This window comes from Gorilla gorilla, chromosome X (assembly GCF_029281585.2).
Source record: "Gorilla gorilla gorilla isolate KB3781 chromosome X, NHGRI_mGorGor1-v2.1_pri, whole genome shotgun sequence".
In the NCBI taxonomy this organism is placed as follows: Eukaryota; Metazoa; Chordata; class Mammalia; order Primates; family Hominidae; genus Gorilla; species Gorilla gorilla.
The window spans coordinates 109,951,879-109,979,195 of NC_073247.2; positions in this window are offsets into that span (position 1 = coordinate 109,951,879).

The window sequence follows — 27,317 nt, forward strand, 5'->3', positions numbered from 1 at the left end:
TTATAGATATCTGTACACATGTCTTATTTCTATGGTTTTTATACCTTAAAAGTAGAGCCTACTTCTTTATCTATAAATGTATTCTGCAGCATCTGGCATACTTCCTGGCCTATAATGGGTGCACAACAATTACCTGTTGAAAAAAAATGAATAATGAATCAAGCCATACTAGTGATATGGTATATTAAAATGTATAGATGAAATAGTCACATTTCATAAATAGTTTTTAAGATGACAGTGACTTATTTCTAAAGGAATGAATCCCAAACATGGAGTTTCAGATTGGTTAAGACAGAAATGAGAGGATGGAAAGCCTTTCATGATACTTCTCAAATTTTATTACATTAGCAACTATAATTTCACCCTAAATAAGTCCAGCCAGCCTTAAAATTAGATAGTTATCTGAAATATTAGGCTATTTAGTAGTATGCAGACTACAGGATCTACAGTATGACATCAGATACTTCTTAGAATAATACAATACTACTGATTCAATATGTATATTTCAATGACACTCTGGATGAAAACAAAAAGTCTTTTTTTTATCAGAACACATAGGTGTAAATCCCTAGTTTTCTTTAAATGACAGAGGGATGAGGAAGACAAGTACAAGACTGCACAGGCACATTTATGTTACTCTACCATGAATAGCTAAATCTTTGTGGTGGCCTCATGTTTGGTTTGTTAGAAGATGAGGTTTGTTAGTATAATGTCAGATCAGAGAGAGAGAGAGAGGTTTAGTAATGCACAATGCATTTCTTTGTAGAGTTTTTGATGGTGAGATTCTTTCCTAATTCAACTTGAATAAGCAAAACTTTCTGGAAGATATAAGATTAAAATGAGAGATAAAGAAAGAGAAGGTGGTAACTTGGACTTGGACCTTGTTTTTAAACAGTATTAAAATAATACAATCACAGGCATGCTAGCAAAGCAAGACCAAGTTTAAGGGAAATTGAGTTTAAATACCTAGTTGCAATTCCCCTTTATACCAAAAGGCCAGCAGTTCACATCCCAAATTCAAATAATCACTTTTTGCACAATGTTACTAGTGGCTGTGATTTGATATGGGATGAAACAGAAATAGATCTTGAATAAACTTTTTAGGTTCAGGATGGTGCACATACCATCATCAATGATTCCAGATGTTTCAATATATCTGTTTTGCTTGAATACACTCCCCAAAGTGTGAATCTTCTGAATTTACTCCTCAAATGCTTGTCAATCTTGTTAATCTCACACACCTCACCTAGAAAGTGGCTTATCAAAACTAACCCCAGAGATTCTCCATCAGTTCTTCTTTCTCTTCTTTCTCTGTCTCCCTGTCTGTGTCTAGCTCTTTTTCTCTCTCCCTCATTTATAATACTTTGGGAGGAACATAAACTTTATGCTAATACAAAGAGCCTGTACTGAGAATCAGGGGAATTGGAATCTACCTCCAAAACTGCAGATATATAATGTATATGAACTTTTCAAAGAATCATAGATATCCTGCAGGAAAGATATTTAGTCCAACATCTCTCACATTTATTTGATAACGTAGCCTTTTTCCCTCAAAACCACAACTGGACATCATGAAAAACAACTGCAGAGACATTGATTATAATATTCTAAAAATCACTGCATGTAAAAAGTGTTTGAAAATGTTTGTGATATTTAATCTTGGAAAAGAAGAGACTTGGGAAGTTGTGTGTGTGTGTGTGTGTGTGTGTATGTATTAATACATAATACATATATATGTACAGTATATTTTTTTAATTAAGAGATTTCAATTTACTGTGTGCCATTGTACAACATACCGAAAACAGCCAAGAAGATGTTGTAGGATATCTGTTTTGGTCAATTTGTCACAGAGGTTAGATTATATCTAAAATATCTTCCAACTCTAAAACTGGATGATTTTGTAAATAATTAGCATATGGTTTTTTCTTTGAATTTTCATATTTCATTTTAATCTCAGATGTGTTCCTACATGGAGACAAAGAAGAGACTTCCATCATGATCTAATTCAAGGGGTAGAATTACTGCCTTACCCCCGACCCCTATCATTAAAAATACTTTTCCTTCCATCTTGCCACTTAGCCCCAAATAGTAGTAGGTCTCACAGTGATATATGAGGATGGAGTTTTGGAGATAGAAAGACCCAATTCTGAATCTTGGCTTTGGTTCTTCCTATCTTTGCTATTTCAGACAACTTACTTAGGCTCTTTGAAACTCAATTTACTCGTCTATAAACTGTGGATTATAAGGATTAGAGTTAATACATCTAAAGCAGCCACTATATTGTTAACCTTCAGTAGGTGCAAAATGGAAGATGGTTATTGCTATTTCTTTCTGTTAAGTTACTGTTTTCTTCATAAGTTATCTGTTAAAATTCAAATAGTCTTGAGAGCAACACGTTTGAACATTATCAACCATTATTACTGCAGTCCAAGTAAATGAGTCAGATATTTGAGCACAGGAGAGATATGTTTTGCTCAGTGGAATGGTGGAGGTAGGACATAGAAGCCTGAGAAGCAAGGGAAGTTACTGAAAGATCAGGTAGGGACCACTGAAAATAAATATTTCTTGGGGCCATCTCTGATCAACCTCTTCGAATTCTGGAGAGCTAAGAAAAATAGAGGCTAAAAAATAATTCACAACTGGAAAACACAGATACCTACCTCTGATCCCTTGTTTAGCCCTGCCCCTGCGACTAAACAATGGACCAGAAAGAGAAATAGCAATGGAAAACAACCATCATTTCAGTAACACAGTAAAATTTTTTTTCAAAAAAGATATTAATCCCTGTATTATAATTTATACTTAAATACCTAAAATGAATTATATACTATTCTCTAGTCAAAATGAATTTAATAGCTTTCTAGTTAACTGGTAATTCCACCCTCTCCCCCAGGGGCAGAAAACATGTCACTATGTTTAACCTTTTTAATGTTTTTAACCCTCTCGCTATCTTTAAAGAGAGATAAGCTTTAATTTTACATTTTTAAATGCTATGTATCTGGTTTACACACCATAATACAACTCTCTATGCACCAAAACTGCTTTGACAAATGGAAATTTGAATGGTAAGGGCCTTTTAGCAAAAATCCACATTTTAGAAATAATTCCCTACAAGCATTGTACATTTTCTAAATAAGATACGTGCCACCACAGGCAAGGTTAGATTGCCCTTATCTTATGGAGCTCAGCAGAGTTTCCGTTTTTCGAATAGCATCAGATAAGCAGTCTGTAAAAGCTCTACAACACTTCATTCAGTGGCAGTATTTCCACAAATGTGTAGCTACATGCAGGGCACAACAGGTTGGAAAAATTGAAATTACATTTAAAAAAATCTGCCACAGAATTTCTATATTCGTTGTAACTGATATCACCACCTGGAGGGTTCAAATAGGTAATAAACCTATTTGAGCAAAGGCACAGCAAATACTTCTGTAAGGAGAAAAGAGCTCTGCGAGGGAGCCCACAAGGCTTCAGGCAATTCTCATGTAGCAAAATCCCACTTAAAACAAACCTCCCCTTTCTCTTGGGATCTCCTATAATCCTGGAATTAGATGGATCAGTACTGGCTGTGGTTGCTCTTTGCTCAGAGAATTTGCTCAGGTTGTATGGGGCTCATTCTGTTTTCCTTCAAATTTCAAAATTGAGTGTTGAGAACATTTTACTTATGAATGAATTTCTCAAGGTGGTCTTTGATCCATGATTCTACTTTGTATTCTCCAGGGGCAAATTTGAACCTCGAAAGCCTTAATTTCATCAGTTTGGAATGAACATGTAAATTTTGCCTCTAGTGTCTCTCATCTATCAGACTGTGAGCTTTTCTGGGACATGGATATGGCCTATTTTTCCTTCATATCCCTCCTCTCTAGCATAGTGCCCAATATCATAAAGGTTGAATAAATATTTGTAAAATGAATGAAGGAAGGAAGGAAGGAATGAATGGCATAAAGTACTAAGGAATATGGCTAGCATGTAAGAGCTCACCTGCCTGTTTACTGCTGTATGGAATTAGCTTATGCAGGGTAATCTACACAAATGATCACTTATAAACTTTTGGGAAAGCTTACATGTTGATTTTAGTCTATACAAACAAAGATATACCTTTAGTTTTCCCAAATGTCTCCTCTCTTTCAAAATTCTTTTGTGAAAACGATGGGGCAAATGAAAACACTCTTGTCTTCCTGTGATTAAAATTTTAAAGAAAAAGCATGGTATTTTCCCGAAAGGATTCTTGACTTTGAAATCTCCTTGCTCCACTTACTGCTAAAACTTTGGTTTATTGACCTGTTACAAGGTCTATCAATGTTAATTTTACTTACACTGGGTAAACAGGAAGTATTTTCATTTGTTAAATGGTTGTCTAATGTGTCTGTATCATATAAAGAAGTACAAACTATTTTAATGGGAATTTCTCAAATACATGAGCTATAAATATAGTACATTAAGCAGATATAAATACTATGCATTTTTCATAAATTCAAAAGATTTGAGAGTCAGGAAGATTTAAATTATAAATGCAATTTTTTGTCTTCCATCTTAAAACCTCCAAGAAACCTACAACATTTAACTCTTATCCTATTCCTTTAAGATGGAGGAGGAGGAAGATATTAAAAAGAGTCTCTGTTCTGCCTTCTAAGATCATTACTTTATTTTCCAGAAGTGTATCCTATTCCGGTAAGACAGATATGTCCCATTGATCTTAGAAATATGTTGTTCCATGGCTGCAATTTCTTTCTCTGAAATCATCTTCTGGTATTTTAAATTTATTACCAATTGGCTGGTGCAGTGTGGTTTTCAGTTGCTGAAAATTTAGAGTCCATTACAAAAGTGAGGTTTGGAGTAATTTCCTGGAGTATGTTTGGTGCCAAAGTCGCCACAAACTGATTTTTTTATCACTCTTTTGGCTGCTGATCCCAATGGGAAAATCAGTCCTTTTATTTGCACAGCTCTGATACAAGGAATGCTATCTATAGACATCCTTTGTCAAAGTTGTAATCATCTGTTTTGTAAGAGAGAAATTTGAGACAGAAACATTAAAATGCACCTGAAAAAATCAACAGTGGAAATCTGAGTTCATTCTGTTTGATGGCTTCCTCTGCTCCTAGACCTTAAGGCAAGGTCACTGTTGCTGTTGTCATGGGAATCTGGGTCATGGGGAACAAAACTCAAACCCATTTTTTAACAGGATAAGAAAAAGAATTTTCTCCTGAAGCAAATTATTCATTTTTCTTAAACACTCACAACCATAGGACTAGTTAGTGGTCTAGTCCCAAAGAGGAAATAATTTTTAACAGATGAAAGCTCAGAAGATATCTCCTTCACCAAGAAAAAGCAAAGCAACTCACGATCTATTAAGTAAAAGGTTAATTTTTATTAGTGACAAAGTTACTTATGAAAGCTACAATAAACCTGTACAACAACAGTGTCTTCCTCTTGGTTTTTCAACTAGCATTTTAATTATAACCGGGTAACGGCACCAGGTGTTTCAGAGGTTGGTGGAATCAGATTGAGTCTGACTGTCCACTAAAAACCATGCTCTCTGAAAGTAAAAGGAACAATCCTTTACCTCACCATGCTCTTCTAGGGATGGACCTATGCCCAAATTGCTTTTCAAAGTGTTTGGGCATGTAATGAACTCCAGTACTATTTGGTAAGTTTGATGATGTCCTCAGTTTGCACATACGGTTTTAACACCCCTTTTCTCTTTTCAACGAAAGTACTGTAACAGTTTTCCGTGCACTAAATTGGATACTAAAATAAATCAGGTCTTATATCTATGAAAATATGTGTACATGCTTACATTTCTTATATTCCGTATTTCATTATACAAAAACATCTGAAAAAATCAATTTCTTCTTCACCTGCCCATCAAGAGTCAGATTAAGGATTTATAAGAATTGATGACAGCACTTGCAAAGCATGCAGCACTCCCTGACTGCTCCTTTCCCTTCAGTTCTTTCAGAGCAGAGCTAGAATACTGATTGAGAATTTCTTCTGTTCTGTGAAGGAAATTTACTTTTAAATGTTCTCCTTTAAAATGTGAATGTGATTATCATTACACAAATGTATGTGGCATTACTGGCATATTTAAGTTTCAGCACATAATGCACACTCCTGATTTAGAAACTTAAATAGTTTATTTTTTAAGAGCTTTCCATTTCACCTTTAAGCTTGTGTTACATAAGCTTAATGGACTCACTCAGCTCCCTGATGGGGAGAATCCACCAGGTGAATGGCAGTAAGCTCATGAGCTTTGAAGGGCTTATTTTGCCAGATTGCAACTCCAACCTACTGTTTGGAGTAGCACTAGTCTGCATGCACTGATTACAACACCGCAAAGCTCTGATAATATTTATTTCAGAATGAAAATGTCTTTTGCCTCCATCCTCCTCCTTTCTTTTTGCATAAATACAGTAAGTTAAGCTTTAACTAAGGTGATGCTTGAATTAAACTGACAAATCCAACTGCCTGAAATTTAGGATTGCATTTATGGATTTCATCTACAGTATATCAGCATCAAAATGTCAGAGACAGTAAGTCACAGCCAGGAGAAGTTTTTATGAGTTTTGGAACTTTCAGTTCATGTCATTGTTGTGTTATCTGGCACTGGTCAGAGCAGCAGGACTGATGAGGATGGTGAGACTTAAATTTAGTACTTAAATATTCCTTCAAAGTAGAGATTTGCTCTGGCATATGGGAGGAATAAAGCATATCTTTAAGAGGAGTGTGTGTATGTGTGTGTGTGTGTGTTCTTTTCAAAGAAAAAGTAAAACGCTAGTGAGACAGATTGAACCAGAATCCATTTTAGCAAAATGATACAATAGTCCTTGCTTGGAGGACTCAAACGACAAAGCCTTCAGTTAATATTAGGAGAAATATTAATGAGATATCTTCTGAGAAGATATTCTTGAGAATACAAGTTCTGCTAATTAATTATGCATCATTTTTCAAAATAGTATTTAAATTTTTTTTCATGATGAAGGATCACACTTGGTTTATGAAATAAATAGCAAAAAACTATTTAGAAAGCAACTCTAGATTTGAGACTCTGCCATCTTCTGCTAGAGTCAGATTCATGGCAGCCTTTCAATGAAGGCCTCTGTAAAGTCATCCTGTGGAGGAGGCTGAGCTCTCTACTGCAGCCTTACTTGAGTGAGAATACCACTGTGGGTACAACCTAACAGTATAAAATAACTACTGTCAATATCACGTTAGAGTCCTGGGGAAATAGTTCACCTCTTCTTCTTAGAACCATGAAAACTATACTGGAAATTAAATGGACAAACCTCAGATGAGTAATTCTGAGAGATGGGGGTGGTCTTGGCATTTCCTTCCCAGAATGGTGCTGAAGAGTAATCAGCATTCCATTGCAACATTCTGTTCCATTCCTTGGCCCCACACCTTCCCGATCTTACTTCCTTTTTCTTTTCGTCTCCTCTTCTTCTCCCCAGCCAAAAAAAGAAACTGGAAATGTTTGGGTAGGGAAACACTAAATTGTAGATAATGGTGATAGGGGAAATTATTCATTTTCATTTTCCCAACTTAAATGTTCTTGACTCACCATTAAGGCCATAAGACAAAACCAAGTAGAACAAAGCAAACCCCCACTGCCAAGACGATAATCTCATTTAATTAAGCTCTTATTTCAGAAAGAAAAGTTTACTGTAGAAATCTCTAAAAGGGGAAGAAAATCTTGCAAAGACAAGAAAACATGAACCTGAACATATCATGGGGTGGCTGGGAGGAGAGGGGAGTGGATGGATACAGAAAAGAGAAACTTCAATAAGAGGAGGGAAAAAGAGAGAACCAGGAAAAGAGACAGAGGAAATGTAAGGAAGTCCACAGATGTCAAAGGATATTTATTTCTGTTACTTGAAGAGGGATAAATTATACTCTTGCATCAAAACCCTCAGTGCTTAGTATTATCACATTCACTAAACATAGAAAATAAATTATGCACATAATTTTTCAAAATAAAAAAATGAAGAGAGACCAAAGTTGACAATTTGTTAGCAATTAAGTAGCAATATATAACCTTGTGGGCAGAGAATACCACTAGGCCTAACCTTTTAAAATGTAGCATTTTGTCTATTTTTGGAAAAATATAACACATTCACTTTGTGTGTTTTATTAGTAAGAGTTCTCCAGAGAGACAGACCCAATAGGAGATAGATGAATAGATAGGTAGACAGATAGATATATGAGAAGATATTTATTAGGGAAATTGGTTCACATTATTATGGAAGTTGAGAAGTGCCACAAGAGGCCATCTGCAAGCTAGAGACCCTGGGATGCTGGTAGGATGGCTCAGTCCAAGTCTGAAAGCCTCAGAACCAGAGAAACAGGTGTCTTAGTCTGAGGCTGAAGGCCCTTTAAGAATCCAGGAAAGGTACTGGTTAAGTCCAGGAGTCTAAAGGCTGGAAAGTATGGAGTTCTGATGTCCCAAGGCAGAAGACAAAGAGCGTCCCAGCTCCAGAAGAGAAAGAAGAACTCACCTTTTCTATGCCTTTTTGTTCTGTTGAGGCCTCCATGCAATTTGATGGTGCCCATTCATGCAGAGGGTCAGTTAATTGGCCTATTCATAGGCCAGTCTCCTCTGCAAACACTCTCACAGACACATTCAGAAGTAATGCTTTATCAGTTTTCTAGGTATTCCTTAGTCCAGTCATTTACCATTCATATGTTTAAACAATATGTATGTATTTGGTACAGTGAAACACAAGTGTCTCTGTGCATTAGAAGAAAATGAAAGCTTGAAACTATTATTCAAATGTGAAAACAGTCCTCTAGATATTTTCTTTAAAGTACATGGTACAAAGCAGTGTACAGCCCATCGTGGACTCTAGAATATGTAGCGCTTGCTCAAATTTGCAAAAGGAATGAATAGGCTATGTAAAAGTACAGGAGATTTTCACATTTCTTTCATTCTAAGTAAATAATCCAAAGCAATTACAAGACACTTTTTAAAAAACTTATATTTTCGGTTTGGGAGTCCATGTGAAGGTTTGTTACATAGGTGAACTCATACAATGGATTTTTTAATATACAAATAAGTAACTAGATAACGTTACATTCATAGACATAACTTTAGATCACAAAGCACATTGTTTTATGTGATTAACACAGTAAATCTGTGAGGTTTGCAATACAAGTTATATTTTCTCTCTTCTAAAGATGAAGAAACTGAAGCTCAGAGAGTTGAAGTGACTTGCTCAGGATTAAAGTATAAAAAAATGCAACTGAAACTCAGGTCTCCCAAATCCAAGTCCAATACTTTTTCCATCAACTACACTGCTACTAAAACTGTGGGAATCACAATTAAGTCAGACTGAGTATGGTCATCTAAAAATCCTAGCTAAAGATTTAGAAGAGAATCCAGAAGATACCCCAAATCCCACCCCCACCCCCCACCCCCCCTGAGGTCACTGTATTTCTTTTTCTTTTCTTTTTTTTTTTTTTTTAACTGAGATGGAGTATTACTCTATCACCAGGCTGGAGTGCAGTGGCACGATCTTGGCTTACTGCAACCTCGTCTTCCTGGGTTCAAGCGATTTTCCTGCCTCAGCCTCCTGAGTAGCTGGGACTAGGGGCGCATGCCACCATGCCTGGCTAATTTTTGTATTTTTTGTAGACGCGGGGTTTCTTCTTGTTAGCCAGGATGATCTCTATCTCCTGACTTCGTGATCCGCCTGCCTCAACGTCCCAAAATGCTGGGATTATAGGCGTGAGCCACCACGCCTGGCCGGTCACTGTATTTCTTAGTGCGTCATATACCAGACATCTTTTCCTGCATCATTCACAACTCCTAGCAATAGTGTGTCCTAGGTATACAATAGGTGTCCAATAAATACTTATTTGGTTCAATTACTGCTCAAAAGGCTTAAAATTAATAATCAATCTAATAAGCTGCTAGTGTTTCCATTAACCTTTTGAATTGTTGAAGAAACTCTAGAATTAAGGAACACGTGGTGTTAAAACTGCCTATCAGATATATCAATTTTATTGACATGCTTTTTTGCAGAGATGTACTATAGACTTTTTTCTTCTTTTAAATCCAGCAAGCTTCTCATGCATTCAAAAATATAATTACAAAATGCTCCAAATATTATTTCAAAACCTACTAGCTGCTTTTTGACCACAAAATACAAACTTATTAAAATTATGTTTGGAAATAAATATTTCTGTGACAATTGTAATAAATGTGGGGGAAAAAAGAAATACATAGGTTAAAAGCAAGAGTTTATGTACATGCATATTCATTTTTCTCTAATAAATGCATAAAGGTACACTAAACTCAAATTCAGGACTATTCATTCTCTTTTTGTTTCTAAATAGGGGCATGTATAAATGTAGTTGTTTTTCTGGAAATGTGGTAATAGCCAAATTCAAAACATTTAATTGGAAACACAAAACACTCATTTTGAAGGAAGCAATCTCAAAATGGGACCTAGAAGTTCTTATGTCATGCCATGTTTGGATTTACGGCTACTGGATTTATGGCTATTAAATGAAATAAAAGCCAAAAAGTTTCAAAATAGTATGTTTGTTAGTTGCGGAGAATCCAGTGGAAATTGTGGCTTTTGAAGAGTTATAGACAGAGGAGAGATGTCACAAAAGTGTCCACATTTAGCATTTCTGCTAAAATAGACATAAAACAAAACAAAAATATCCTGTAAATTAATGTAGCAATTCTGAGTTGCTGTTTCAAAGATGTGGCAACTCCTTGTCACTTCTCTAGATACTACTGATTTTACTGTTAGCATTAGAAAGGAAGAGAGCTATATGTAGTGTTACGATTTAATGCCAATATTTGTTTCTCTATCTTTTGAATGGGACTAGTAGCTTCATGAAGGCAGGCATGATAGCTAATTTGCTCTCAATTTTATCCCCGATGCCTAGTGTAGTGCATGGCACATGGCAGACACTTGATAAGTATTTTTAATGAATACACAATATCAAGAGGAAATGAGTTTGAAACTGGAGGAATGCCTCACAGACACCCAGAAATCTCAAATATCTGAAATAGTGCTGAAAGGAAATGCCTCTTATAGTAAAGAAATAGCTTTGGTGAAACAAGAAAGAATGGAAAGAGTAAAGAGCACACAGCTGATCACACCTTCATACTGATTGCTTTGTTCATCAAGAGAGTAAATTTCATGGGTTGTTAATAGTCAATCTTCTAAAGTACAAAATCTGAAAAACACAGAAGTCATGTGGAAAGGACAGAGAACAAGAAAAGAAAGAGAAACAAATGGTGGGGACTGAGCAGCGGACTCTGACACCAAAGGTCAGAAGCAATAAAATAATTGATTTCCTTGTCACATGCTCTGTAGTCTTCTGAATCTAACAGTCATTTCATTTTCAGTAGTTTTCGAGAGACTTATAAACACTAACAGCAAAACAGCAGACTTTTTGGTAGGAGTAGAAATGTCTGTGTGTGTATTTGCTGGTGTGTGTCTGTGGGGTGCGGACAGCCATCTACCTCTCAGTAGTCCTTAGGTACATCCCTGTACCACATTTTAAGCATATCAGCTATAGGACATTTGTTGTCAACCTGAAGAGTTACAGTTTCAATGAAAGAACAAACAATGGTATATTATTATAGGTCTAAGAAATAGCAGATGATGTTCAGAATGTCACTGACAAGTCAAAAAACCCAGCATATACTAGAAGTAAAGATTTCTGGAAGGTAAAGCCATGACCTAGGAGAAGGCTTCTTTGGATTTTGATTCACCAATTAATTTCACAGAAAGGTAGTCATGCACACCCCACAAGAGATCAAACTGCTGCACACTGTTTTCTTGTAGTTTTATGAGAAAGAGGCAAACAACCAAGACTCAGTTCAATACTAGCAATTTTTCAAGAGAATGAGTTCCTGGCTTCAATACTTACATAATTTTATTTAGCCTTTGAATATATATTTATAATTACATATTTGATAATAACTCTAAGGAATTAAAAAGGGATTAAATTATTTCTTATATGCAGAGTATTTTAGAAATGTTTTCATTTGGGAAAAAAGGCAGTTTAAACAAAAGCACTGGTTCTTACAGAGTCATACGCAAGTTATTTGAAAATCTACCTGGCTAAGCCCCAGCATTCCTGCAAGATGCTACATAGACCACTTTCAGTTGAATAGGAATTACCAAATGTTGGATTATTTTAGCCCTGATGAAGAGTATATACCTATTTTAGTTTACCAGTGTCACCTGCCGGGTCACAAAGTATAAAACCTGATTCAACAAACTGAAGTATAGGGACCCAATCACAAGGTATTGGAGACAAGAACTACTGTACAAGTGCTGCAAGATGTGAAACACTACCATTCCAGACTCTTACCTAATGTATTATTGCAAATAGTTATTACCTCAGAAACAAGTTCTTTTGAGTAGAGCTAATACTACCCCAGATACACCTCAATATCCTCTTCATTAAACAGTCTTAGGAATACTTTAATTTATTGCTGTGCTTTTTAATACAAATTTTCTCATAAAACTGTAGGCAATTTCCACATGCCATTTTTATATGTGGGGATAAATTGAGACTGTTTCTAACCAGAGGAAAAATTCATAGTTTATACTAAGATGAACTCCCTCCATTGTTGCAGTATTTATAGCTCGTGAAATTAACATTCTGAACAAATCTCTGGCATGGGATCCAAATAAATATAGTAGGAATAAATTTTACAGATAAACATGTGCCTAGAGTCAGTGGCAATTGAAAACAGAAAGATATTAAAACAGGTTACATTGATTCTGTGGTCTTCCTTTATGGTTCAGATGGTGTAGCCTGTGAACTTATGTTACATAGGGCTGCAATGTTTTTTAAAAAAAAATTATGAATTCTTTATTTTGCATGCCTTTGTGTTCACAACATATCCACCAAATAAAACAAATTAAGTAGGGATGGATGACTTCTGGTATTCCCACATTCTGAATTTTTTTTTTTTATTTTATTTGAGAGGGAGTCTCACTCTGTTGTGCAGGCTGGAGTGCAGAGGCAGTGATCTCGGCTCACTGTGACCTCCGCCTCCGGGTTTCAAGTGATTCTCCCACCTCAGCCTCTCAGGTTCAAGTGATTCTCCTGCCTCAGCCTCCCACGTAGCTGGGACTACAGTTGCCCGCACTATACCCGACTAAGTTTTTTTTGTATTTTTAGTAGAGATGAGGTTTCGCCATGTTGGCCAGGCTGGTCTTGAACTCCTGGCCTCAAATGATCCACCCGCATCGTCCTCCCAAAGTGTTGGGATTACAGGTGTAAGCCACTGCGCCTGGCCCCACGTTCTGAATTCAGCTTAATTCCTAGTAGTTTAATAAATTCAAATAAACCTTATCTGGATTATTCTCAGAATCCAATCCTTAAATTTTCAAAACTGTCCATTAAAAGTAACAATGCAGTTTTAATGTGTTCATTCATTTAATACTTGTGCTATGCTCTATTTGGTCTCAAGGCCTCAAGTTTAAAGTCTAATGTTTTAATCGTTCACTCCTTATTGACACACTTTTGGATTCCTTTCCTGATAGTCTTAAGAAATATGTTTCCTTTAGCTCAAGCTCTCTCCTTATTGACTCCTTATTGAATTCACTCCTTATTGATACACTTTTGGATTCCTTTCCTGATTGTCTTAAGAAATATGTTTCCTTTAGCTCAAGCTCTCTTCTTTTTCCTTTTAAATAAGTTCAGAGATGGAAAGAAATTGGGGATGGATAACTAATAAAGTTTCCAGATAAATTATAAGTAATTCTTACCTCAGATGCAATGTTTTCTGTCAGTGGTCAGAGGCCATTATGACAAACATAGTGTTAGTGACTTTTTTTGCCAAGACAAGATGAAAGGAACACCTGGAACCATGTTTGGTAAAAGTGACTTCTGTATGGTTCATCAAACCAAGCAGACAGAAGCAGGTTCCTAGGAGTGAGGCAAAAGAAAAACATGGTTGGCTGCTTTGGATGGCTAGGCAGGTCTAGATAGTTTGGAAACAAAGGCTGTTTCCAGTCCATAAAGTCCATGAGAGCAAGGGTGAAGTCTGATTTATTAATTGCTATATTCCCAAAACCTAGCATCACATCAGCTGTGGTCTGAATGTTGGTGCCTCTCTCCAAATTCATATGTTGAAACTTTATCCCCAATGTAATGGTATTAAGAGGAGAGGCCATAGGAGGTGATTAAATCATGAGGGTAGAGACCTCATTAATTGGATTAGTGCACTTACTAACAAGCTTGAAGGGAACTGCCTTACACCTTACACCTTCCACCATGTGAGGATGAAACAAGGCACCATCTACGGAGCAGAGAGCCAGGCCTCACCAGACACCCAATCTGCCAGCACTTGATCATGGACCTCCCAGCCTTCAGAACTGTGAGCAGTAAGTTTCTATTGTTTATAAATTATCCATTGTGAAGTAGTTCCTTAAAGAAGTCCAAACAGACTAAGACCGTATGTTACAAAGTAGATGCTAACTAAATATATGTTGACTGGCCAATATAATACTAATAAGCAATTCATCCTCTCTTATTAGCACTTCTGAAAATCTTATTTTTGAAAGACAAATGAAGACTGCAAGACAGTCTCTTTCTCTCAACTAGGACATTTCAACATAATATGAAGACCTACAATGTGTCAAGAACATCTGGAGCTTCTAGATTTGTAACATGTAGACATTTCTCAAAATGTGAGACACCATTCCAAATATTTTAGAAGTGGTCAAGGAGATTTTCTCTCACAAGAGAAAAAATATTTTTATCCTTCAGAACGGAAATCAAACACAGTGGATAGAATGATGATATGAGGTTTAAATAGTGGCATTAAATAGGAATTTCTATCTGCAACATGCACAGTTGCTGCGGTTTCCATTTGAGTTGAAAATTAAGGCAATGTTGTAGCTTTTCTATAATATAACCACATGTGTTTCTACATAATAGGAATTTATATTCATACACTCAATACTTCTCTGAGACTTTTTTCAATTTAGGCATTTGTAAATGCAAAAAGTCATTTGATGCCTAGGTGGAGAAAGGTCTTTTGTTGAAGAAAACATTTTACTGATTCTAAAATGCAGTTTCTTTTCCCCTACTAAAACAAATACTGGCAGGCTATTGGTTAATTTATTAAAGGAACATGGACTTCTTCTAGAAAGATACTTCCCATTAAGCTATTGAGCTGAATAGGATAATTCTAAGTAGTTTCCAATTCATAATTATTCTTGAATCTAGGCAGAAAATGTCACTGTCACTATGTTTGGGATTTGAAAGAACAATCCTTGCAGTTAGAAATAATGAGGAAAAACATGTATCTTGTGGGGAGAGGAAGGCATATTAACAATAAAATAATGAAATGTTAAACAAACTAGGGTTAACATCTAATTGGTCATGATTTTTATTTTATTTATTCATTTACTTATTTTTACTATTTGTTGCTTAATTCTGTTTGCTGCAAATTTATTTGGATTTTTGTACGTATGTTTATGAGTGAGATTCCCTGTAATTTGCATTTCTTGTACAGCCTTTGCTTACAATAGTTCTAAAATCTAAGTTGGAGAAATTGCACTCATTTTGAAACTCGTGGAAGGGTTTGTACACTATAATGATCTTTGATGTTTGGGGAAAAAAGTTAAAATCATGTTGCTATTTTTATGATTATTGTGTTCATATCTGGGAGACTAAATAAACAAATAGACCATTTCTTTAATGGTCTATTCTGATTTTCTGTTTTTTTTTTTTTTTCTGGAATCAGCTTCTTATTCCAATAATGTCAAGAGATTTTTCTATTTCATTCAATTTTTTAAATGTATTAATTGTTCATAAAATTCTTTATTATAGTTTCTATGATCACCCATTTTAATGCTTTTCTTCTTGACCAATCTTACTATAGTTTGATATATTTTGCTGGTCTTTTCAAAGAGCCAGTTTTTGGCTTTTTTGATTGCCTTTAATACAAGTTTATTTCCATTTCAGTAATTTCAGCCCCTATCATTATTATTTCCCTCCTAACTTCTTAGGGCTTATTCTGTTGTTTTTAACTTCTTCAATGTTTATAACATGTGCATTTTAAACCACATATTTTCCTGTAGATGATGGATTGGCTTCATGTCACAAATTTTGTTTTGTAGTATTTTCACTGTCATTCATTGAAAGTATTTTCTAATTTTCATATATCTTCTTTGACCCAGGAACTTTTTAGAATTTTAAATTTTCTTTATATAGTTTATTGTTTTGGTTATTTTCTAATTTCATCATATTTTGGCTAGAGATCACTATGTCATTGATAGTTGGTTATTTGTTAAGACCGTGTTTGCAGCCTCTTTATTGGTCAATTTTTATAAATATCTCATATGTGCTTAAAATGTATATGCACTGAATGTGTGATACATGGTTCTATTTCTATCCATCTGACTAAGCTTGGTAATTGTGATCTTCAATCTTCTCTGTCCTTACTGAAAGAGTTCTTTTAAAACTTCCCATTTCACTATACTAGATATTTTGTTGTAATTATTTCAATGATGACATCATAAAATTTGAAGCTATGTTGTTAAGTTCTCAGAGATTGAGAGTTATTTTATCATTCTGCCAAATTTCTTCATTTTAGTATTATGTAATACCTCCCTTAATCCATAATAATGCTTTGGGATAAAGTATATTTTGTCTGATAAAGATACAGCGGCACTAGGTATTTTTTCATTAATACTTTCCTGAGATGTGTTTCCTTATCCCTCTATACACTTCCTTTTTTTGTTCTTAGGTTTGAGAGTGTCTTATTAAAATAGCTTATAGCTATATTTTGTCATTTGAAATTACTCTCAGGGTCTTTAACTTTTTTTCTCTTTTTTTTTTTTTGAGACGGAGTCTCGCTTTGTCTCCCAGGCTGGAGTGCAGTGGCGTGATCTCAGCTCACTGCAAGCTCTGCCTCCTGGGTTCACGCCATTCTCCTGCCTCAGCTTCCGGAGTAGCTGGGACTACAGGCGCCCGCCACCACACCCAACTAAGTTTTTGTATTTTTAGTAGAGACGGGGTTTCACTGTGTTAACCAGGATGGTCTCGATCTCCTGACCTCGTGATCCACCCGCCTCGGCCTCCCAAAGTGCTGGGATTACAGGTGTGAGCCACCGCATCCGGCCCAGTCTTTAACTTTTAACATACAAATATTACAACTTATTTTGATGTTTCCCAAAATATTTGAGTTTAATTTCTACCATATTATTTTGTGGCTTTGCTTTGCTTTTTTCTTCTCCTTTTCCTCATCTTACTGTACTGATTGATTTTTCTTTATTCCTTTTTTCTCATTCAGTTTGGAAGATAATATAATCTTTTCTTTGATAGGTATCTCTATGCATTTTTCAGTTTATTTCACAAACTAATTTTAATCACATTTTTTATTTTGAGATAATTGCAGATTCACATACACGTGTATGAAATAACACAGAGAAACCAGATGAACCCCATACCAGTTTTCTCCAATGGTACCACCTTGCAAAGTTATAGTACAGTATCATAACCAGATATTGACATTAGCACAGTCAAAATACAGAACAGTTCTATCGCCATGAGGATCCCTTACATTGTCCTTTTATAGCTACATTCACCTCCCTTCCATCTCTTTTCCCTTCCTGATCCCTGGCAACTACTAGTCTTCCATTTCCATAATTTTGTCATTTCAAGTATGTTATATAAATGAATCATACAGTATGTAACACTTTGGGATCAACTTTTTTCATTCAGTGTAATTCCCAGAGAATTCATCGAAGTTGTATGTATTGATGGGTCCTTCATTTTTACTGCTGAATAATTGTCTTTATGCTTTAAAAATGCACACTGATCTGAGACAATCCAAACTTAATCACTTAATCAACAATTCCAGTCCTCTTCCAAACTGGAAAATGGATCTTAAAGTACTTTATCTCTAATTCCCTCATCTACAGTGTTTTTGTTATGAAATATTTAGTTTCAGTTTGTTTTTAACCCCTAAGTTAATTGCAATTATTATTTCTCTTATTCTTTTTTTTTTCGGTCTATGCTTATACATATACTTACCACTTTCTGAGCTCATTGTTGCTTCCTGCATCCTATCCAATTACTTTTGGATACACTTTTTTTCAAAATATCATTTCCTATTTCTTTCAGTAACTATCTCTATAAGGTATATTCTCATAGTGTTTGTCCAAAAAATGTTTCAATTCACTTTTACTCTTCAATAATTGGCAAGGTAGAAAACTCAAGGTTAGCAGTCGTGGTCCCACATTACTTTGAAGATATTATTGCATTGACTGTTGGCTTCTATTGTTGCTATTAAGAAATCCTTTATATATAATCACTATTTTTTTTCCTCTGGTTTAAGGTTTTCATTTAACATCAGTCTTCTGAAGTTTCAGTATGACGTTTACATTCATTTTTACTTATCCTGCTCAAACTTATTGTACTTTTAAAATCTAAGGATTCACGTCTTTTGTCATTTCTGGAAAACAAATCTCAACTATTATGTCTTCAAATATTGCCTCAAAGCCCATCCCTACGTTTGTAATGTCTGGGCTAAAAGTACAAATTAAGGCTCTAATGCCATAAGTCTACATTTTTTAGAAAGTTATAAATTAGACTCACTTTTCAATAAAACAGTTTCTATTAAATACCTTGACATGTATATCTTTATAAAGAAAAAAAAATCAAGTGTGCAAAGCTATAGTTTTTATCTGACTGAAAGTTGACAAAATAGCAAAGATAATTAAATTTGATGACTTTGTATGTATATGAGTGTTCCACTGATGGGCCAGCAATATTGAAATTTGTAAAAACTAAAGATGTGCATAATGCATACATTAATATCTATTTCTTCCATATAGTTTATTTTGTGTTGCCTTGTGTACATCTTATATAATTCTCTTTGAGGACAGGTGGAACTTGCGACTTGCTTCTAACAAAAGTAGTGGGATGTCACTCTCATTATTAGGTTAACTTATATAAGACCCCATCTTTACATACTGGAGAAAGAGACTCTTCTGCTGGCATCAAAAACATAAACTGTCATGTTGTAAGGAACCCTGTGAGTGTGTCACATGGCAGTGAACTCTTGGTGGCCTCTAGGGTGTAAGGTCAGCCTCCAGTTGATAGCTAGCAAAAAGCTGGAGCCTTCAGTCATATAGCCACAAAAAAATGAACTCTGTCAACAACCTGAATGAAAGTGGATCTTTCCCCAGTGGAGACTTTCAATGAGACTCTGTTCCTGTCACCTTGACTGTAGCCTCGCTGTGAGACCCTGAGCAGAGGGCCCAGTTAAGCCATGCCTGCACTCCTGATCCACAGAATCTGATAATATATTTTATTTTTAGCCCTAAAACTGTGGTAATATATTTTATAGTTATAGATAACTAATACACTAACAAAAATCACTAGCAATGTTGTTACACTCAAAATAGTCACACACCTACTTTTCTATTGACTCTGTTCATCTAAATCAGGGATTGACAATTTTTTCTGCAAAGGGATAAGTATTTAAAAGACTTTGCAGTGCACAGTCTCTGTCATGTAAATTTGTCTTTTTTTTACAACCTTTAAAAAATGTCAAAACTGTTCTGAGTTCATTGACTACACAAAAAGAGGAAGTGGGCTGGATTTGGCCCAGGGGCCATGGTTTGCTGAACTTCTGTTCTAAAAGATGAAGCAAATATAATTGGAGTCATTATCCACAAAAGTCTATATGTCTTTATAAAGATGCACATCAACATAAATACAAAAACCAATAGATGTATTTTTCATGTGTTTTCAAAGACATATTTTTCTCTAAAATATTTAAAATTAACTAGTAAACTGAACCACTTATCAGTAATTACCTATCTAATTATCAGTAATTCCATTTTTTTCAAGAAAACTTTGCTCACTTTTTTTTTTTGAGCCCTCACCAAAATCTCCTTTAATATCCATGTTTCTACCAAGTCCTTTCAAGGCAATCTAGGTTTTCTCCCGTCATTCACCTCGAAACTCTTCCAACCTCTACAAATTACCCAATTCCAAAGCCACTTCCATATTTTAGGCATTTGTGACAGCAGTACTCCATTTCCCAGTATCAAAATCTATAGTAGCCTGTTAGAGTTGCTATAATGAAGTACCATAGACTAACTGGCTTAAGCAACAGAAGTGTATTGTATCATAATTCTAGAGGCTAGAAGTCCAACATTAAGGTGTTAGTAGGGTTGATTCTTTCAGAGGGCAGTGATGGAAGAATTTCTTCTAGCCCTCTCTCCTTGGCTTGTAAATGGCTGTCTTCTCCCTGTGTCTTTTTACCTTGTCTTCTATGTGTGTCTCTGTGTCCAATTTTCCTCTTTTTATAAGGACATCAGTCATATTGGATTAGGCCTCACCCTAATGACCTCATTTACCTTGATTGCCTCTGTAAAGACTCTATCTCCAGATAAGGTCACATTTTGAGGTTCTGTGGGTTAGAACATTGACATATGAATTTTAGAGGGACACAATTCAACCCATAACTACATATAAATATATATGCATATATAGTTAATTTATATATAATTAACTACATTATATATAAATTATAATTTCTTCTGAGTCATCTGAGTATAAATTATGGACATCATGACCCTATGCAGCTAAATATTTCAGCATGTATATCCTAAGAACAAGGACATTCTCTTAATCAATAAAATTATCAAACTCAGAAAATTGATACAATTATCTAATATTGTCTATATTCAAATTTCCCTTATTTTTGTAATTATGTATTTTATAGCCATTTTTAAATTAACCAAAATCCACTCCAGCATAACATACTGTATTTTGTTATCATGCCTCTTTAGTGTCCTTTCATCTGAATAGTTTTTCAGCCTTTCTTTGTCTTTTGTGATACTGACCTACTTCTAAATTAGGAGTAGTCCTGCTGTTTTATAGAATGTTGGCTATTTTGTAGAATGTCTTGCAATTTGCATTTGGCTGATAGTACACACACACATATACATATTTGACTACATATATGTAATTTTAAGATTAACATAAATTTTTTAATATTTCAAAATATTGCAATGTGTATCTGTTGGGAATATCACACTAAATTGTGAGTGCTTTTGGCACATGAATTGGAACAGAGAGAGAAGCAAGAAAAGGAAGCTCTTTGCAAATGTAAACTGACACTTTGTTATTCAAGAATCGATTGTAATCAAGCTGAGAGGAAGGATTTGACAAGTTAATCAATTTGGCTTTATATTATCTAAGTAATTTCACTGCTCATACCCTTTCCACTCTCTGAAGCAGTATCCAACTTTTCATAGTGGTACAACCCACAAACCTTCACTGTGTTCAGATGTAGTTGATGTTTGCTTTGAGGACATAGGGCAAGATATGTGAAGAAACATTCTCCTGGGGATTAAGTAATGTTTTTTTATTTCCTTTGTTTTTAATGAGAATGGATGATTAGGGTTACTTTTTAAACTTTGCTAGTGCCAAGCACCAGCACAGAGGCATCTATATATTTTTAAAATAAAATGCATATGTGTGTGTCTGTAATATGTGAAGAACTCTAAAGTACAGTGCCCAGGAAAGGAGTACCTCTGGCCTAGGTGTAAGGATAGCAATGAACCCCTCATACAATTTTCACACTCCCTCTAATTTTCTACTCATACCATTCCTTTTAGACATATGTTTACCCTTCTCATTCCATCTTCAAAATCATTTTAATTTCTTTTATATTTTCATTTTTTTCTCTATTCTTTGTATTCTAGGTAATTTTTTAAAATCTATCTTGAAGTTCACTAATTTTCTCTTCATCTGAGGCTAACCTTCCATTTTTTATTTCATTTTTATAGATTTAAGGGATACAAGTGCAGTTTTGTTACATGGATACACTGCATGGTGGTGAAGTCTGGGCTTTTAGTTTACCCATCACTGGAATAATATACATTGTACCCAATAAGTAGTTTTTCATCCCTCACCCACTTCTCACGTTCCCACCTATTGGAGTCTCCTGTGTCTATTATTCCACTCTGTATGTCCATGTGTACTCATTGTTTAGCTCCCACTTGTAAGTGAGAACATGTGGTTTTTGATTTTGTGAGATGTTTCAGTTAAGATAATGGCCTCCAGCTCCATCTGCATTGCTGCAAAAGACATGATTTCATTCTTTAAATGTGTGATTTAATCTAGTCATTAAGTTTTAATTTCAATGACTTTATTTTTTATTTCTAGAAATTCTTGGTTTTCCTCCCAATCTGTTTATTATTTTCTCTTAGCATCCTCTTCTTTTATGATGATTTCTAGTACTTCTGCTAACTCTGTATCATCTTTCATAGACTTATTTAATACTGTCATATTTTAGCCTTAACCTTTTAGTTTAAGATTATTCAATCATAGTACATTCCTTTATGTTCAGGTCTTTCCTTCTGTTTATTTTGTTCTTAATTTTTTATTCTTGAATACACAGGAAAAACACACTTGAAGCATATCTTTTATTCTAAGTACTAAAGCCAGATTTCCTAAGTTTGAATCCTGGCTTCACTACTTAGTGGCTGAGTGATCTTGGGCAGGATACATAACTCATGCTCTCTGTTTCTTTGCTTTCCCAATCTATCTTTCAGTTTTCTCTGGCACATAGGAATTTTCCTTTGTTTCTTAGGAGCACAGATTAAAATGTTATTTAAAACTTTGTTTTAAAGGCATACAGTAAAAATCTCCCTCCCACCAGTATCCCTCGGCCATATAGTTTCCCTCCCCTGGGACAACCTCTATTACCAGTTATTGAGTTTTCTTAAAGAGATGGTCTATACATATATAAATAAGTAATGTCATCCTTTCTTCCCCTGCCACACCATTTTGTATACAAATTATACTATAAAATACTAAAATACACTATTTGTACCATGCTCCCCCTCCACACACATTTAATATATCATAAAACTCTCTCTATATCGATGTCATGGCCTCATAATAAAACAGTGTATGGATGCAGTATCATTTATTTACCTGTTATTTATAACAGGTAACGTAGAGACATTTTAGTGGTTTCGAATAGGACTTAATTTTATTCCATGGATTGTAGTATCCACATATCTGCTCTTACATTGTTGTAATTTATGTCTTTCCTCATTTTAAGTTACAGAAAGTAAGTCAATTCATGCAAATATCAGTGCACATTTACTGAACACCTACTATGTGACTGCACTGTGAGGGATATAAAAATAAAATTTTATTTATTTATTTTTGAGATGGAGTCTTGTTCTCTCACCCTGGCTGGAGTGCAGTTGAGAGGTGAAGCCAGCTGGACTTCCTGGGTCGAGTGCGGACTTGGAGAACTTTTCTGTCTAGCTAAAGGATTGTAAATGCACCAATCAGCACTCTGTGTAAATGCACCAATCAGCACTCTAAAAATGCACCAATCAGTGCTCTGTGACTAGCTAAAGGACTTTAAATGAACCAATCAGCACTCTGTAAAAATGCACCAATCAGTGCTCTGGGTCTAGCTAAAGGATTGTAAACGCACCAATCAGCACTCTGTAAAATGGACCAATCAGCAGGATGTGGGTGGGGACAAATAAGGGAATAAAAGCTGGCCACCCCAGCCAGCAGTGGGAACCTGCTTGGGTCCCCTTCCACTCTGTGGAAGCTTTGTTCTTTCACTCTTCACGATAAATCTTGCTGCTGCTCACTCTTTGGGTCCATGCCACCTTTAAAAGCTGTAACACTGCGAAGGTCCGCAGCTTCATTCTTGAAGTCAGCGAGACCAAGAACCCACTGGAAGGAACCAACTCCGGACACACAGTGGTGGGATCTCGGCTTACTGCAACCTCTGCCTCCTGGGTTTGAGCGATTCCCCTTCCTCAGCCTCCCAAATACCTGGGACTACAGGCGTGCGCCACCACACCCAGCTAATTTTTGTATTTTTGGTAGAGATGGGGTTTCGCCATGTTCTGCAGGCTGGCCTTGAACTCCTGGACTCAAGTGATCTACCCGCCTTGGCCTCCCAAAGTGCTGGGATTACAGGCATGAGCCACCACACTCAGCCGAAAAATAAAAATTTAAAACATAGGTTGGTCTTAGCACTTGTGTAACCTAGCTTATAATTAAGACAAAAAGAGTTTAATAATGACCCAGATAGCATCCTAGGAAGTGTCACAAGTCCGCACGATAAAAAACAAAATGAACAAACAAAAAACCTTTGTTTTGTTACCATTTATCTGGTGTTTTCAGGTGTTTGTAGTAGGAAAGCTTCCATGTTAGCTCGGTCTATCAAGGTGCCAGATCTGCTCTGTTGTTCTAAATCCACTGTCTCACTATTGTCTTCTCAACTCACTGCTGTCTTTACCACCTGCATACTACCCTCATAAAATCCTGAAATTGCTCTAGCAAGTCATCTGTAACCACATTATTGCTAAATCCAGTGGACTGTGCCCTCTATTTACCTATAACAGGGTCTGGCAAGTAGTCTGTACTCAGTAAATGAGCGTGAAGTGAATTAATCTTATTTGACATCAGAGCATCTTTTGCCACCTCTACCCTTCATACAATTTTTTTATTTCCTTGACTCTCTTAACAAAGTTAATGGAAACCAGCAGAGTTTCATTTTACTTCTCTTTACTCCTCCTAAATCTTCTTTCAGATCTCTTTTAAAATGTATCCATTAAGTGTTGTTGCTTCCCAAGCATTCATTCTCTCTTCCTGACTAAACCCATGTGCTGTGGGCTTTCAGATGCTTAACTCCAGCTCAGGTTTCTTTTCTGATATCCAGACTCGTATGAGACAGCCAGGTGGGAGGGAGTCAATATCTAAAACTCTACTACGGGATGTCTAATAAGTAACTTAAATTCACACGACCTAAATCAAACCCATAATTCCCTCTCCTGAATTTGCTTGCTTCCACATTTTCTATCCCATTTCCCTGAGGTAGAATTCTTCATGTCGTCTTTCACTAGTGCTTTTCCCTCACCCTACCCATCAGCTCAATCTGATCTCCAAATCCTGTGAACTATATCTTCTAAAGATCTCTTAAGTCTGTCTTTTCCTTTCTATCCCTATGACCAGGGCTTAATTCAAACACTTGTCATATCTTACCTATATTATGGCAATGGCCTCATCTTCAACTTCAGGTTTTAACTTTACTCCCCTACGCTCTACCTTCAATCCATCCTCCACTTCCCTGCAAGTGTAATCTTTAAAATTAAATCTGGTCATGACATTACTTTAATTTACAGTCCTTCAGTATCTTTATAATTGCTTTCAGGATGAAATCTACTTAGTGTGACATTCAAGGTCCCTGCTTACTTTTTTAGCCTCGTATCTCAACACTTCCACTTTGCACTCTATAATCCAGCCATATTGAACTGCTTAGAATTCCCGAAATGAGTATTTGCACTTAGGTAGCATTCATTGATTCAATAGCCTGGATAAGCCGCCATTATTATGCAGCACTCATCACAATGTTTCATGATTTCCCATAATTAGAGACACTATGTCATCTCTGTATCCTCAGTACTTAATTCCATGTCTAGTGCATACTAGGACCTCAATAAATGTCAAATGAATGAATATAAACCTATGATTTTACATCTTTTCATTTTTCTTCTACTATCTACCTATTAATGTGTTACTAGTAATAATAACACAAATATAGAATACATGTGTCTGTAAATATAGATGTATATCTATATATAATTACTTGTTTTAGGCCAGGCACTATTATAAGTGTTGCATATATGGCAACGCATTTAATCCTCATAACAAACCTTGTATCCCTACTTTTTTTTTTTTTTTTTTTTGAGATGGAGTCTCACTCTATCGCCCAGGCTGGAGTGCAGTGGCGCGATCTCGGCTCACTGCTCACCTCCGCCTCCCGGGTTCACACCATTCTCCTGCCTCAGCCTCCCAAATAGCTGGGACTACAGGCGCCCGCCAGCACGCCCGGCTAATTTTTTATATTTTTAGTAGAGACGGGGTTTCACCATGTTAGCCAGGATGGTCTCGATCTCCTGATCTCATGATCCGCCCGCCTCAGCCTCCCAGAGTGCTGGGATTACAGGCGTGAGCCACCGTGCCCGGCCGTATCCCCACTTTTTAGAAATTAAGGCACAGAGAGAGATTGTGTGACTCCTTCAGAATCACATAGTCAGTAAGTGGTGAAGTTGGGATTAAAACCCAGGAAGTCTGTTTGTGGAGTCCATAACAGGCCATAAGGAGAGAAAAAGAAGAGCATATTTTATGGATGATTCAAAATGCATCACCAAGCCCTAAATTTTTGATAAAGATACTCTAACAATTTAGACTTCATGTGACATATATAGAGAATAAAACTTTAGTATAAAAATTAACCTTGATTTTGCTGACCTACATTGTTATCATTGTTATTATTCAGTTCTTGATATTTCTTTCTCAGGTTGTTTTTTTGTTTTTGTTTTTATGAGACAGAGTCTTGCTCTGTTTCTTAGGCTGGAGTGCAGTGGCGTGAACTTGGCTCACTGCAACCTCTGCCCCACCGGGGTTCAAGCAATTCTAGTGCCTCAGCCTCCCAAAAAGCTGAAATTACAGGTGTGTGCCACAACGCCTGGCTATTTTTTTGTATTTTTAATACAGATGGGGTTTCACCATGTTGGCCAGGCAGGTCTCCAACTCCTGGTCTCATGTGATCCGCTTGCCTCAGCCTCCCAACGTGCTGGGATTACAGGTATGAGCTGTGGCGCCCAGCCTCTCAAGCTAATGTTTTATTCTTTGGCTACTTCTGATCTTCTCTATGTTCTTCATCACATCCATTATTTTATATATAAACCAGATTAATCAGATTGATTGGCTTAAACAATAGAAATTTATTTTTTACAGTCCTGAGGCTGGAAAGTCCAAGATCAAGATGCCAGCAAGGTAGGTTTCATTCTGAGGCCTCTTCTCTTAGCTTGTAGGCAACTGCCATTTGGCGGTAGGCTTGCATGGCCTCTTCTCTGTGCAGGCTCAGATCTCTCTCTCTCATTTCTTCTTCTATAAGGGGCATTAATCTCATTATGAGGGCTCCACCTTCATGACCTCATCTAAACCTAATTACCTCCCAAAGACACCATCTCCTAATATGATTACATTGGAGATTAGGGCTTCAACATATGAATTTTGGAAAGCACACAGTTTGGTCCACAGCAAACCTGAAGATGAAAATGAAGTAAAGAATAGCAACATTAACAAATTGTGTAGGTACCTGATGTCCTAAAATAATTTGTATTTTCTAAAACAAGTCATCTTTTAACAGCAGTATTTTCCCCATGCCAAATACTAAGCATAGTTTTACATATATACTTTTTGAACCCAGAACTGTTATTTCTGAGAAATAGTTATAAGTATCAAGTTTATGGTCAATG